Source organism: Choloepus didactylus, chromosome 3 (assembly GCF_015220235.1).
Source record: "Choloepus didactylus isolate mChoDid1 chromosome 3, mChoDid1.pri, whole genome shotgun sequence".
Lineage (NCBI taxonomy): Eukaryota > Metazoa > Chordata > Mammalia > Pilosa > Megalonychidae > Choloepus > Choloepus didactylus.
The window spans coordinates 203,616,837-203,630,812 of NC_051309.1; the positions used below are offsets into that span (position 1 = coordinate 203,616,837).

Sequence of the window (13,976 nt, forward strand, 5' to 3'; positions counted from 1 at the left end):
TGTAAGAATGTTCTTACTTGAACTAGAATAATTGTATGTCACTATTACAAGGTGTTAATAATAGGGTGGTACATGGGAAAATACAACTAATGCAAACTGTGAACTATAGTTAACAATAATACTGCAATATTCTTTCCTAAAATTGTAACAAAGGTACTATATCAATGATAAATGTCAATAATAGGGGTATATGAATGACATGAAATTTTTTATTTTGGGAGCAATGAAAATGTTCTTGATTTTATCATGGTGATGAGTACACAACTCTATGATTATACCAAGAGCCATTGATTGTACACTTTGGATGGTGTGATGGTTGGGTTCATGTGTCACCTTGGCCAGGTGATGGTATCTGGGTGTCTAGTCAGGTGGGCACTGGCCTGACTGTTGCTGCTAGGATGTTTGTGGCTGCTTGATAGACCAGAAGGCTGGTTTGTTGGATAAGCAGTTGGTTGGCTGCAGTTGTGACTGATGGTGTTGGCAAGGGGCATGTCTTCCACAATAAGAGAATGCAGTTGGCTGGATTTGGTCTAATCAGTTGAACACTTTTAAGTGAGACAGGTGGAGGACCTTCACTTCTTCTTTGACTAACCAGTGAAGCATTTCCTGAGGAGTTCATCGAACATCTTCATTGGAGTTGCCAGTCTGTTGCCTGCCCTATGGAATTTGGACTCCTGCATACCCACAGTTGCATGAGACACTTCTATAAATCTTATATTTATAGATATCTCTTGTAGATTCTGCTTTCCTAGAGAACTCTGACTAATACAGATGGATTATATGGTATGTGCATAAATCTGCCTTAAAAAAAAGAAAGGAAATATATGTCCAAAAAGATTTGCATATAAATGTTCATAGCACTTTTATTCACAATAGTTAAAAAGTGGAAATTAGTCAAATGGCCATCAACAAGTGAACAGACAAACTAATTGTGGTACATTCATACAATGGAAAACAAACAGAGAGACAAGCTACTTAAAGGCAACAATGTAAGTGACTCTCAAAAGATGCTGAGAAAATGAAGCCAGAGCCACTCCACCCCAACACATTCTATATGATTCCATTTATATGTTGTTCAAGTATAAGCCAAACTACCTAAAAGAAATATATCAGAACAGAGGCTGCCTCTGGAGATTGAGGGGTTTGACTGGGGAAAGAAATGAGACAACTTTCTGAAGAGGTGGAAATGTTCAATATCATGATAGTGTGTGGGTTCACAGGTGTATCTACTTGTCAAATTTTTTTCAGTTAAGATTTGTGCATTTCAATGAATTTGAACAAACAAAACAATAATTGAGTTGGGAGTGGGGAGTGGTTAGGGGTAAATAAAAACAGAATGGCAGCTGATAATTGTTAAGCTTGTGTGATTGGTTCTTGAGTGTTCAATATAATATCCATACAAATCAATAATAGAAAGTTTAAAAAATAAAAAAGCACATGAAAAGATGCTCAACATCATTAGATATCAGGGAAATGCAAATCAAAACCACAATGAGATTCCATTCACACACACTAAAATGCTACTATTTAAAAAAAAAAACAGAAAATAACAATTGTGGAGAGGATGTGGAGAAACAGGAACACTTGTTCATTGTTGGTAGGAATCTAAAATGGTGTAGCTGCTGTAGAAAACAGTTTGGCATTTCCTCAGACACTTAAGTATAAAATTACCATATGACCTAACAATCCCACTTCTAGGTATATACCCAAATAATTGGAAGCATGGACTCAAAAAGATATTTTCACACTGATGTTCATTTCGGCATTATTCACAATTGCCAAAAGATGGAAGAAACACAAGTGTCCATGAACCAATGAATGGATAACCAAAATGTGGTATGTACATACAGTGAAATATTATTTAGCACTAAACAGGAAAGAAATTTTGATACATGCAACAACATGGATGAGCATTTAAGACATCATGTTGAGTGAAATAAGGCAGACACAAAAGGACAAATATTCCATGATCTAATCAATATGAAATAATTAGAATAAGCAAATTCAGAGAGTCAGAAACTAGAATATAGGTAACCATGGGCCAGGATGGGGGTAGGGAATAGTGAGTTAATACTTAAGTTGTACTGAGTTTCTATTTGGGTTGATGGAAAATTTTGGATAATTAATGGTGAACATAATAGCACTGAATTATATTTGAATGCAGCTAAAAGGAGAAATTTAAGTTGTATATAAATATATATGTGTGTGTGTGTGTATATATATATAACTAGAATAAACTAGAATAAAAATTAAAAACAAAACACAAGAAAACTAAGACTGCACAACACAAACAATGAACCCTTTTGTAAATGATGTTCCTTCATGAAATGCAAAAAAGGTATCACAGTAATGCAAGTGTTAATAATAGGGTGGTATTAAGAATCCCACATTTTATGTGTGATTTTTCTGTAAACCTACAATTTCTCTAAGAAAAATAAATTTGAAAAGTAAAATAAAAATTTTTGAATGAAAAAGATTTCTTCATAGGACCAAAGTGCTACCATTCCCATATGGCATGTTCAGGATTTCTCTGAATTCAGCATTGCCGAAACTTTGATGCTCTAAGTGAAGCAAAAGGAAGAAATGATGAAACAACACAACAGAAGTGAATACAAATGCTGTTAAATGTTTTAAAAAACTACATTAGGAAATTTCACTGGCTGAGAGATCTCAAGTGGAGTCAAGAGGTCACTCTGGTGGGCATTCTTATGCACTATATAGATAATCCGCTTTAGGTTTTAAGGTATTGGAATAGTTAGAAGCAAATACCAGAAACTATCAGACTTCAACCTAGTAGCCTTGACTCTTGAAGATGATTATATAGCAATGTAGCTTACAATGGGTGACAGTGTGTTTGTGAAAACCTTGTGGATCACACTCCTTTTATCTGGTGTATGGATGGATGAGTAGAAAAATGAGGACAAAAACTAAAAGAAAAATAGGGTGGGATGGGGGAGTGATTTGTGTGTTCTTTTTTACTTTTATTTTTTATTCTTATTCTGATTCTTTCTGATGTAAGGAAAATGTTCAAAAACAGATTGGGGTGATGAATGCACGACTATATGATGGTACTGTGAACAGCTGATTATACACCATGGATGACTGTATGGTATGTGAATATTTTGCAATAAAACTGAATTTAATTTTAAAAACAAAACAAAGCAACAGCAACAAAAAAAAACTCCTTACATTGCCAACAACAACAAACTCCTATCAGTATCCCAGCAGCTCCCCAGGTGGAGGAAATCACTGGAGTCAACTGTGCTTTGAGATTTACAGTGGGGGAGCAAAAAGTGGTTCTCCTTAAGTTCTTCCCAGAAATACAGCAGTGAAAGCTCTTTAGGCCTTGCTTGGCCACTAAGCAAGTATGGCTCCTTGAAGCTCCCCAAAGATAACATGCTACAAGTGGAGAAGCCATGCTTGTTGCTTTTTAAAAACTGAGACAGTCAAGATATCTCAGAACAAGAGGTGAGGCCAGGAGAGGGTGATATGTTATAAATGCCTGTGCCAATTTGGATGTATTATGTCCCCCAAAACACCAAGTTGTTTAATGCAATCTTGTGGGACACATGTATTAGTGTTGATTATGTTGGCATCTTTGGATTAAGCTGTTTCCATGGAGATGTGACCCACCCAACTGTGGATAATACCTTGATTAGAGTATGTCCATGGAGATATGATCCCACCCACTTAGCGTGGGTCTTGATTAGTTCACCTGAGTCCTATAAGAACTCAGATAGAAGGAGCTCACTGCTTCAGCTTGGAGAGACATTTTGAAGACAGCCATTGAAAGCTGATGCTGACATTTTGTAGAATGCCATTTTGAAATGCAACCAGGGAGCAAGCAGATGCCAGCCACATGCCTTTCCAGCTACCAGGTTTTCCAGATGCCATCAGCCATCCTTCAGTGAAGTTACCCTACTGTTGATGCCTTACCTTGGTCACTTTATGGCCTTAAGACTGTAACTGTGTAACCAAATAAACCCCCTTAAAAAAAAAAAAAAAAAACTACATTAGGGCAGTTTAAGAGCTACCATCTTGATCCTATAATACTTGCTCAAAATATAATCTTTTTGTACAGAGTTTTTATCTTTTGACTTCTGTGGAAATCTTTTCTCCAATGTATTATTCAACATTGTGTCTGCCATTAGTTGTAGATACTGCATTTTCCTGTCTCTTCAAAGTGAATGCTTGTTGTCTGCATTCTTTCTATAGAGATAAATATCTTTGGAAACTTGAAATGGTGCATGAAGGATTTGAAAACGTTGTCACTTTCTACTTTTAGAACTGAAAATTGACCCCCATTTTGTGCAGTACTATGTAACATTCAGCATAACACCTCAAATATTCTTCCAGCAACAGTAGCTAAGTACATTAGTGCTTAAACATTTCATGTCCAATATCTTTTGAGTTATACTAAGATTTAGTGTGAAGTTTCTTTTGTGATTGTCTATTTGCTTGTCATTTTCAACTTCTTTCCTCAATTACTGCTGTGAAACAAGGTACAATGTTCTTCCTATATAACAGTCTCTCCTATAAATTCATGAGTAGTTGTGTATCTTTTGTGCTAAGATAATGCTTTTTTCCTTCCAGTTATAATGTTCTGTCTTGTATTACTCTTTTTCAGAAAGCCAGAGATGACGTCTTCTAGTTCAACTCTCAATTCTACAGCTGCTCTTTGTGCCTGCCAATCTTCAATCCTTGACTTCACCTGCAACAGCTCATCAGCATTATGGATCTCACTTCCACTACCAGTTTCTAATCCTCAGTAGTTTATCTTCACCATTCTATGACCTGATAGCTGAACTTTCCCACTCTAGCTCCCTTAACAGAGCTAAGCTCTTGATAAACCCATAAAGCAATTGATTTTTTTTTTGTTTTTGTTTCTTAGTGGTTCTTTGCTTGAAATAGAGATCAAAGATATGCATTTCTCCCTTTCCAAAGCCTAGGAACATCCATTTCAAGAATCTCATTTAAACACACTTATTTCAATATATTTTTGCATTCTATGATTTTTAATCTCCTTGTGGTGCCTTCTAGTAATAGACTGAAAACTTCTAAGTATGAAGATGAAAATTCCTTAGAGAAGGAGCAATGAATCAACAGCTGTTTACTTTTAAGTCTAGAAGAATGATAGTAATCTCTTTAAGGACCTGGAATAAAAAGGTAATAATTATGTCTATTTTACTTTCATGTATAAAACAAAACAAAAGTGTTGCTTTCATAAAAAATGAGAGCAACAATGTTTTATGTAACAAAGGGATATCAATTATTCTAAAAATAAAACATTTTTCCCATAATTAGTGGTAATATGTTTTCCTTTAATAAGTTGCTTAGCATAGAGAGAGGAAAGTTGTGTGTTGGATACTTTATGGGTTTAGCTTTATAATGTCATGATTTTTTGCAGCATTGTAAACCTACAAAATAACATAGTAAATTGTATTGGCAAAGTTGTCATTCTAAGCCTACGTTTTATTGTACCATTATCCCTGAACAAATTGAGGTGCAATATTTCATTAGGCTGGACAGATATATTATTGAACATATAAAACAATATCAAAAGCCATTCAATAGTTTTAGCAAAGAGGATCAATATTATATTTTTCTGTTAAAAGAAAACTTTCTCTATCATAGCACTATCTTTTATAATCATATTCATTTTAAAAATATGCAAAATGAATAGATTATTTATTTCAGTGGCATTGTTTTTTATAAGGGCCTTAATATTAAAATCCAGATACTTAGATGAGAGGGCTCACAGAATTGGATTCTGAGCCAGTTCTGACAACAGTTGTTAAGGCATCTATCACTTATTAGATAATAAACAATTTGGTGATGGTAAAGTACCTGGGATTGAAATTCCTAACAAATACTACCTATATTTTACCATTGGAGCTGTCCCTTTTTTCTAGAGGATCTAAAGGTTTATATAGCTTTTACAAAAGGGAAAGCTGAATATTCTACAAAAATATCAATCATAACAAAGTGGGGTCGTTGCATTAGTACCAGACAAAATGAATAGTGCCAGGGATAAAGAAGGGTGTTGAATAATGATAAAAGGGTAAATTCATCAGGACAAGATACCAATCCTAAGTGTATGTCAACTTATGGTAGAATTTAAAGCAAAACCTGATAGAAATGAAAGGAGAAACAGACAAATCAGTTATTGTTGGAGACATCAACACTCACCTCAGTAATTGACGGATCAAGTAGACAGAAACTCTGTAAGGATATAGAAGACTTGACCTAATTGGCCTTTATAGAAGACAATAGCAGAATACACATTCTTTCCAAATACACAGGAAATTCACAAATATAGACCAGTTGATCCTCCCCAACTATGGTTAGGTATTTAAACCTGAGTGTTCAATACTGACATGAAGACTCTTTGCTCATTGGCCAGTTGTCAGTATCTTCTGATGGATGTCATTGGATTCCAGCTGGTTCAATCCATCTTGCCCTTATTCCTTGGCTTCCAGGTGGTATATTATAAGATAAAAGCATGTCTCAGGCTTAATTCTGTCAATCCTACAAATATTTAACAGCAAATAGACAGAAAAAAAGCTATATAACCACAGTTTTGGTTTGCTAAAGCTGCTGGAATGCAATATATCAGAAATGGATTGGCTTTTATAAAGGGGATTAGGCTACAAATTTACAGTGTTAAGGTCATAAAAGTGTCCACACTAAGGCATCAACAAGAGGCATCATTTTAGAATGGCCAATGGTGTCCGGACCAACTTTGTCAGCTGGGAAGGCACGTGGCTGGTGTCTGCTGGTTCTTTGCTCCCAGGTTGTGTTGCTTTCAGCTTCTGATTCAAGTGGCTTTCTTTCTAAGCATCTGTGGGTTCTCATTTAGCTTCTCCAGGGCAAGCTCTGGGCTTCATCTCTTAAGTTAGCATCCACAAACATTCTTCTGTCTGCATCTCCAAGTGTCAGGGTCTATGTCAGCTCTGAGCTCTCTCTCTCTCTCTCTCTCCCTGAGCTCTCTTAAATACTTCAGTAAACTAATTAAAACCCACCTTGAATGGACTGGGTCACATCTCCATGGAAATGATCTAATCAAAAGATCCCACCTACAATAAGTCTGCACCTGCAAGACTGGATTAAAAGAGCATGGCTTTTCTGGGATACATAACAGTTTCAAACTGGCACAACCACCTTGCCACCTTCAATGTTTGTGTGCTCTGACAAGCACATTGCACAAAACGTTTGCCCCAAGGCAGATGATATTTTGATGATGAGGTCAGCAAGCATTCTGGTTACATCAAGTTACATAGTCATTATACTGTGAGGGTGGGGACAAAGGATCAATGGAGCTATAAACATAAGGGGCTACTCTAACAAGGTTAGGATTGAAATTTTACCAGATTCTATACCTCCATCATTCAAGAGAAGAAGACCCAACAGATGGAAGAAGATGGTGGCATAGAGAGGAATGGAAGCTAGTTAGCCTCCTGGGAGTAATTAATAAACAACCAGGGACAACTAGTAAATTATCTGGAATAACTGCTGGGGACAATCATGACTGTCTACACATCAAGCACCAACCTGGATTGGGAGGAATGCCTGAGATTGCAGCATGGAATCTGTGAGTAGAAACTGCGGACCTGAGCTGGTAGCCCCTCCCCCCATGGGAGCCAGAATGGCAAAGCCTCACTGTGATAGAGAGCAGCACTCTGAACAAGGGAATATACCTCAGTCCAGCTCCAAATGGGGACTTTAAGTGGAAAACCTGAACTGCTCAATGCAAGCTACAAATGCCCAACAAGCAGACAGAGGTTTTTGGAGACAATTGACCTTGAAGAGTCAGGGGACTTCTCTGTCCCAGAGGGGGAGCCCAGAGGACTGGGAACTATCTCTCGCTGATGGATGAAACTGGGGAGCCCTGGAATGGCCCTGAAAGGGGGCTTTCTGTCCCTTTTTCTCTCTCAACTTGAGTGGCTAGGTGGAGAAATCCTCAGCCATTTTTAGTTCACAGTGCTCTGGCCCAGAAAAGGGTGGAGAGAGTAGAGTCAGAGAGACAAAGAACCTATTTAAATGCAGATGATAACTCCCTAGGGGGTGTTAGCCTTACATATATCACACTTTTTATACCAAATTGTTTTAAAATTACCAAAAAGTTCTCATAATGGAATGGGGGAGGGGTTGTGCAGCTCAAAGCAGTAAAATGAATATAAGATGTCAAAAGGAAGTCATGGGATCTTAGGTGATCCAACACTGAAAAAACACAAAACAAAATTTCTTATTGGCAATTTTTTACCCTCTCTTGACAATCATTTTTTTAATTACCACTCCAGTTTTCCTGAGAACAAAGAACAATTTGGCAGTCTGCAGGTAACAGGATGTACCTTCTTACAACATCTATTAAAACACTGTGTTCAATGTTTGATAAAGGTAACAATGATTTTTAAAGTCAACATTCATTTCACATTATCATTTAAATTATCCACATTTTAGGAGTGCAGGCAAAGTATCCTCATTGCCATATGTATTTTTAAAATCCTATTAACAATGGACATATCCTTAACTGCAGTAGGGTTCTATCAATGTTTTCTTATTCAAATCATGGACAGTAAAATTGTTAACACGTATTCATTTGACAGAATCATTGAAGAACTGTTCACCTCCCACATTCTAATTTCAACTCCTACTCCTTGCTCTTCATTTTGTATATGCCAAGTTTGATTCATCATTCAACTTCCACAGAGATTTATCTATTTATAATAACTGTCAAACTTTTCACAATCCTCAAAATTTCCTCATAGGTAGAGAAAAATATGCCACCACAGGTGTGTCGGTTTGAGTGTACTGTGTCCCCCAAATGCCATTATCTTTGTGGTCTTGTGTGGGGCAGAAATTTTGGTGCTGTTTAGACTTGCTTGGAATGTGCCCCACCCAGCTGGGAGTGATGATTCTGATGAAATGTTCCCGTGGAGGTGTGGCCCCGCCCATTCAGGGTGGGCCTTGATCAGTGGAGCTATATAAATGAGCTGACTCCAGGGGAGGAAACAGAGTGCAGCTGGGAGTGATGCTTTGAAGAGGAGCAAGCTTGCTAGAGAGGAGCATCCTGGGAGAAAGCTGTTTTGAGGCCAGAGCTTTGGAGCAGACGCCAGCTGCCTTCCTAGCTAGCAGAGGTTTTCCGGACACCATTGGCCATTCTCCGGTGAAGGTACCCGATTGCTGATATGTTACCTTGGACGTTTTGTGGCCTGTAAATGTGTAGTGAAATAAACCCCTGTTTTATAAAAGCCTATCCATCTCTGGTGTTTTGCATTCTGCAGCATTAGCAAACTAGAACAGATTTTGGTACCAGAGAAGTGGGGTGCTTCTGCTGCTGAGTTTGCAAATACCAAACATGTTGGAACAGCTTTTTAAATGGATAATGGGGAGTTTCTGGAAGAGTTGTGAGGAGCTTGATAGAAAAGGCCAAAACTGCTTTAAAGAGACTGTTTATGGAAATATGGACTCTAAAGATACTTCTGATGAGGACTTGAGCAGAAATGATGAATGTGTTGTTGCAAACTGGAAGAAAGGCGATCCTTGTTTTAAAGTGGCAGAGAGACTAGTTTATGGATGGATGAGTAGAAAAATAGGGGAAGGAAACAAACAAACAAACAGACAAAGGTACCCAGTGTTCTTTTTTACTTCAATTGCTCTTTTTCACTTTAATTATTATTCTTATTATTTTTGTGTGTGTGCTAATGAAGGTGTCAGGGATTGATTTAGGTGATGAATGTACAACTATGTAATGGTACTGTGAACAATCGAATGTACGATTTGTTTTGTATGACTGCGTGGTATGTGAATATATCTCAATAAAATGAAGATAAAAAAAAATAAAGTGGCAGAGAATTTGGCAAAATTGAGTCCTGGTGTCAGATGGAAGGAAGAATTTGAAAGCGACAACCTGGAATACTTAGCTGAGGAGATCTCCAGACTAAGTGTGGAAGATGTCCCCTGGCTTCTCCTTGAAGCTTATAGTAGAATGCGGGCAGAGAGAGATAAACTTAGAACTGAACTCTTGGGTTCAAAGAAACCAGAAGCTGATGGCTTGGAAAATTACAGGCTTCCAGGGGGTGGAATCCCAGAAGCTACAGCCCAGTGTGAGGATATAACCAAACATGGAACCCAGCCACCATTTCAGTACAAGCCAAGATTGGAAAAGGAGTTAAGCAGAAAGAATTTGTGGAAAGTCCTATTGTCTGATGGCTTTGACCCCTGCGTGCTTCATGCAAAGCCAACAGAATTTTTGCGAGATCTTTATAGACAGAGCCATTGCTGGTCTGGACTGGAGGAGACAGACAAAGAAAAAATTAAAGGAAAAATCTCTTCAAAGACAGAGCCACGGAGGTTGAGGTCTGGAGTCAGGAGGTCTTGGGCTGGGAGAGCGGAGCAGCCCACATGCATGGAACGGGTGAGTTTGCCCTGGAGGTCGAGGGCGGGCTTTCCACCTCGATGCTCTGGAAGAGTTTTGCCATCTGAGGTCCCAAAGAGGGCAGAGCACATTCCCAGGGAATTGGGGAGAGCCTGGCTGCCACCACACTGTTCTGAAGGGGTTGAGCGTGTGCCCCGGAGATGGAAGGGAATCTGGGAGCTGCCCCGATGTTTGAGGAGGGTGGGGCCGAGAAGGTGGTCTCCCCAATGTGTGGATATGTTGGAGCACTCACCCAAGCATTTGGAGAGGAAACAGCTGCCAAAAAGGCCTTTGGGAAGGGTTAGGCTCCCGCTCTCTCAAGCCCCAAGGGTGCAATATTGTTCTGTTAATGACTCTCAGACTTTGAAATCTAATGGACTTTGTCCTGCGGGATTTAGGAACTGTTTTGCTCCTGTTAACCCTGTTTTCCTTACTGTTTCTCCTTATGGCAATGGAAATGTTTATCCTATGAATGTCTCTCCTTTGTATATTGGGAGCACATAACTTGTTCTAAGTTCACAGATCCACAGCTAAAGAAAGATTGTGCCTTGGGACTGACCACGCCTAAATTGATTTTGATGGGATTTTGTACTTAACTTTTGTTACTGAAATGATTTAAGTTTTAGTGATATTGTGATGGAATGAATGTATTTTGTATTTGGAAAGATAATGTCTTTTTGGGGTTCAGGGGGTGGAATGTGCCGGTTTGAGTGTATTGTGTCCCCAGATGCCATTATCTTTGTGGTCTTGTGTGGGGCAGAAATTTTGGTGCTGGTTAGATTTGCTTGGAATGTGCCCCACCCAGCTGGGAGTGATGATTCTGATGAAATGTTCCCATGGAGGCGTGGCCCCGCCCATTCAGGGTGGACCTTGATTGGTGGAGCTATATAAATGAGCTGACTCAGGGGAAGGAAATGGAGTGCAGCTGGGAGTGATGCTTTGAAGAGGAGCAAGCTTGCTAGAGAGGAGCATCCTGGGAGAAAGCCGTTTTGAGGCCAGAGCTTTGGAGCAGACGCCAGCTTCCTTCCTAGCTAGCAGAGGTTTTCCGGACACCATTGGCCATCCTCCGGTGAAGGTACCCGATTGCTGATGTGCTACCTTGGACGTTTTGTGGCCTTAAGACTGTAACTGTGTAGCGAAATAAACCCCCGCTTTGTAAAAGCCTATCCATCTCTGGTGTTTTGCATTCTGTAGCATTAGCAAACTAGAACAACAGGCTTAAATTTTCTTTGAAGGCTTCCATTTAACCTTAAAAATCCATGTAAGTTTTGTGTTTAAGTATACATCTATGTGAATTTTTATATAAAACAATGTTTAAAATACTTATCACTTAAATCATATTTATCTTGTGGCTTCACAAGTTTTTTCTAGTTACTCTATGTGTCTCCAACCTAATTTTGAATCTGAAACTTAGGAGGAAATGGCTAAACCTCTCCCTCTAGCTAAGCCAACTTGGAGGGTGAAATCACTGCCCTCCCCACTTTGTGGGATCTGACACCCAGGGGAGTAAATCTCTCTGGCAATGTGGAATATGACTCCTGGGGAGGAATCTAGACTCAGCATTGTGGGATAGGGAACATCTTAACCAAAAGGGGGATGTGAAAGGAAATGAAATAAGCTTCAGTGGCAGAGAGATTCCAAAAGGAGCCGAGAGGTCACTCTGGTGGGCACTCTTACACACAATATAGACAACCCCTTTTAGGTCCTAATGAATTGGAGTATCTAGAAGTAAATACCTGAAACTATCAAACTACAACCCAGAACCCATGAATCTTGAAGATGATTGTATAAAAATGTAGCTTATGAGGGGTGACAGTGTGATTGGGAAAACCATATGGACTACACTCCCCTTTGTCCAGTGTATGGATGGATGAGTAGAAAAATGGGGGCAAAAAAAAAAAAGGTCACCCAGTGTTCTTTTTTACTTTAATTGTTCTTTTTCACTTTAATTTTTATTCTTATTATTTTTTGTGTATGGTAATGAAAATGTTCAAAAATTAATTTTGGTGATGAATGCACAACTATATAATGGTACCATGAACAACTGAATGTATGCTTTGTATGATTGCATGGCATGTGAATATATGTCAATAAAAATGAATTAAAAAAAAGGAAATGGCTAAAAACAAAAGAGTAGTCATTGTGAAGGATGAAAAACTTTTCATTATCTTAATTTTTTATAATTTGCCAGATTTATTTGCTTATATTTTAAGGAACTTCCCTTTTTTTAAAAAAAAAAAAGTTTTATTGAAATATAGTCACATGCAATGCAATCCATTCAAAGTGTACAAACAATGGCTTTTAGTATATTCAAGAGTTGTACATTCATCACCACAATCAATTTTAGAACATTTTCATTACTCCAAAAAGAAAAACCCTATACCCCTTAGCAGTCACCTCTCAATCCCCAGTGTGAAGCCCTGATACATCCCAGAGTAATTTGGACAGAGAATAAAAGGCATTTGCAAAGCCCCCTTGAGGACTGGTGAAAATCTGGTAATATTATACTTCCCCAACTGGGGAATTCCTGATATTCTTGCAAGCATTGGGAACTACCAGTTCAGTAGGCTGAGCCCTTGATCTTGGGGCTTGCTCTTATGAAGCTTGTTACTGTAAAGGAGAGGCTAACTCAGTCAGATGGGGGATAGAGACGCTTCTGGAAGAACCACCCAGATGGCCGCCCAAGGAGAACCCCAAGTTCAGTTTGAACTTGTATTGGTTGGCGATGGTGGTACTGGAAAAGCTACATTTGTGAAACGTCATTTGACTAGTGAATTTGAGAAGACATATGTAGCCACCTTGGGTGTGGAGGTCCATCCCCTTGTGTTCCATTCCAACAGAAGGCCTATTAAATTCAACCTGTGGGACACGGCTGGTCAGGAGAAATTTGGTGGCCTGAGAGATGGCTATTACATCCAAGCCCAGTGTGCCATTATAATGTTTGGTGTAACATCAAGAGTTACTTACAAGAATGTGCCTAACTGGCATAGGATCTGGTACAAGTCTGTGAAAACATCCCCATGGTGTTGTGTGACAGCAAAGTGGATATTAAGGACAGGAAAATTAAGCCAAAATCCATCATCTTCCACTGAAAGAAGAATCTTCAGTACTATGACATTTCTGCCAAAAGTAACTACAACTTTGAAAAGCCCTTCCTTTGGCTGCTAGAAAACTGATTGGAGACCCTAACTTGGAGTTTGTTGTCATGCCTGCTCTTGCCCCGCCAGAGGTTGTCATGGACCCAGCTGTGGCAGCACAGTATGAACATGACTTAGAGGCTGCTCAGACAACTGCTCTGCCAGATTGAGGATGACGGTGTGTTTGCCCCCTTATTATATAGCTAAACAGAATATGTGCTTAATCTTTGGGATGCTGAAGGAGATGAATGGGCTTCAGAGTAAATGTGGCAGTTAAGAAAAAAAAAAAAACCCTCTTTTTTTTGGACCTGCATATTTAGCTGTTTTAGAACACAGTTGTTTCCTTTTTTGAGTTTCAAATATAAGACTGCTACAGTCACATCACAATATTCAGTGGTGAAGTCTTGTTTGATACTGTCATA

General features: G+C 38.8%; 1 pseudogene; it reads left to right on the top strand.

Moving 5' to 3' along the window:
* Positions 1 to 13,090: 13,090 nt before the first annotated feature.
* Positions 13,091 to 13,724, top strand: LOC119528947 (annotated as a pseudogene).
* Positions 13,725 to 13,976: the final 252 nt, after the last annotated feature.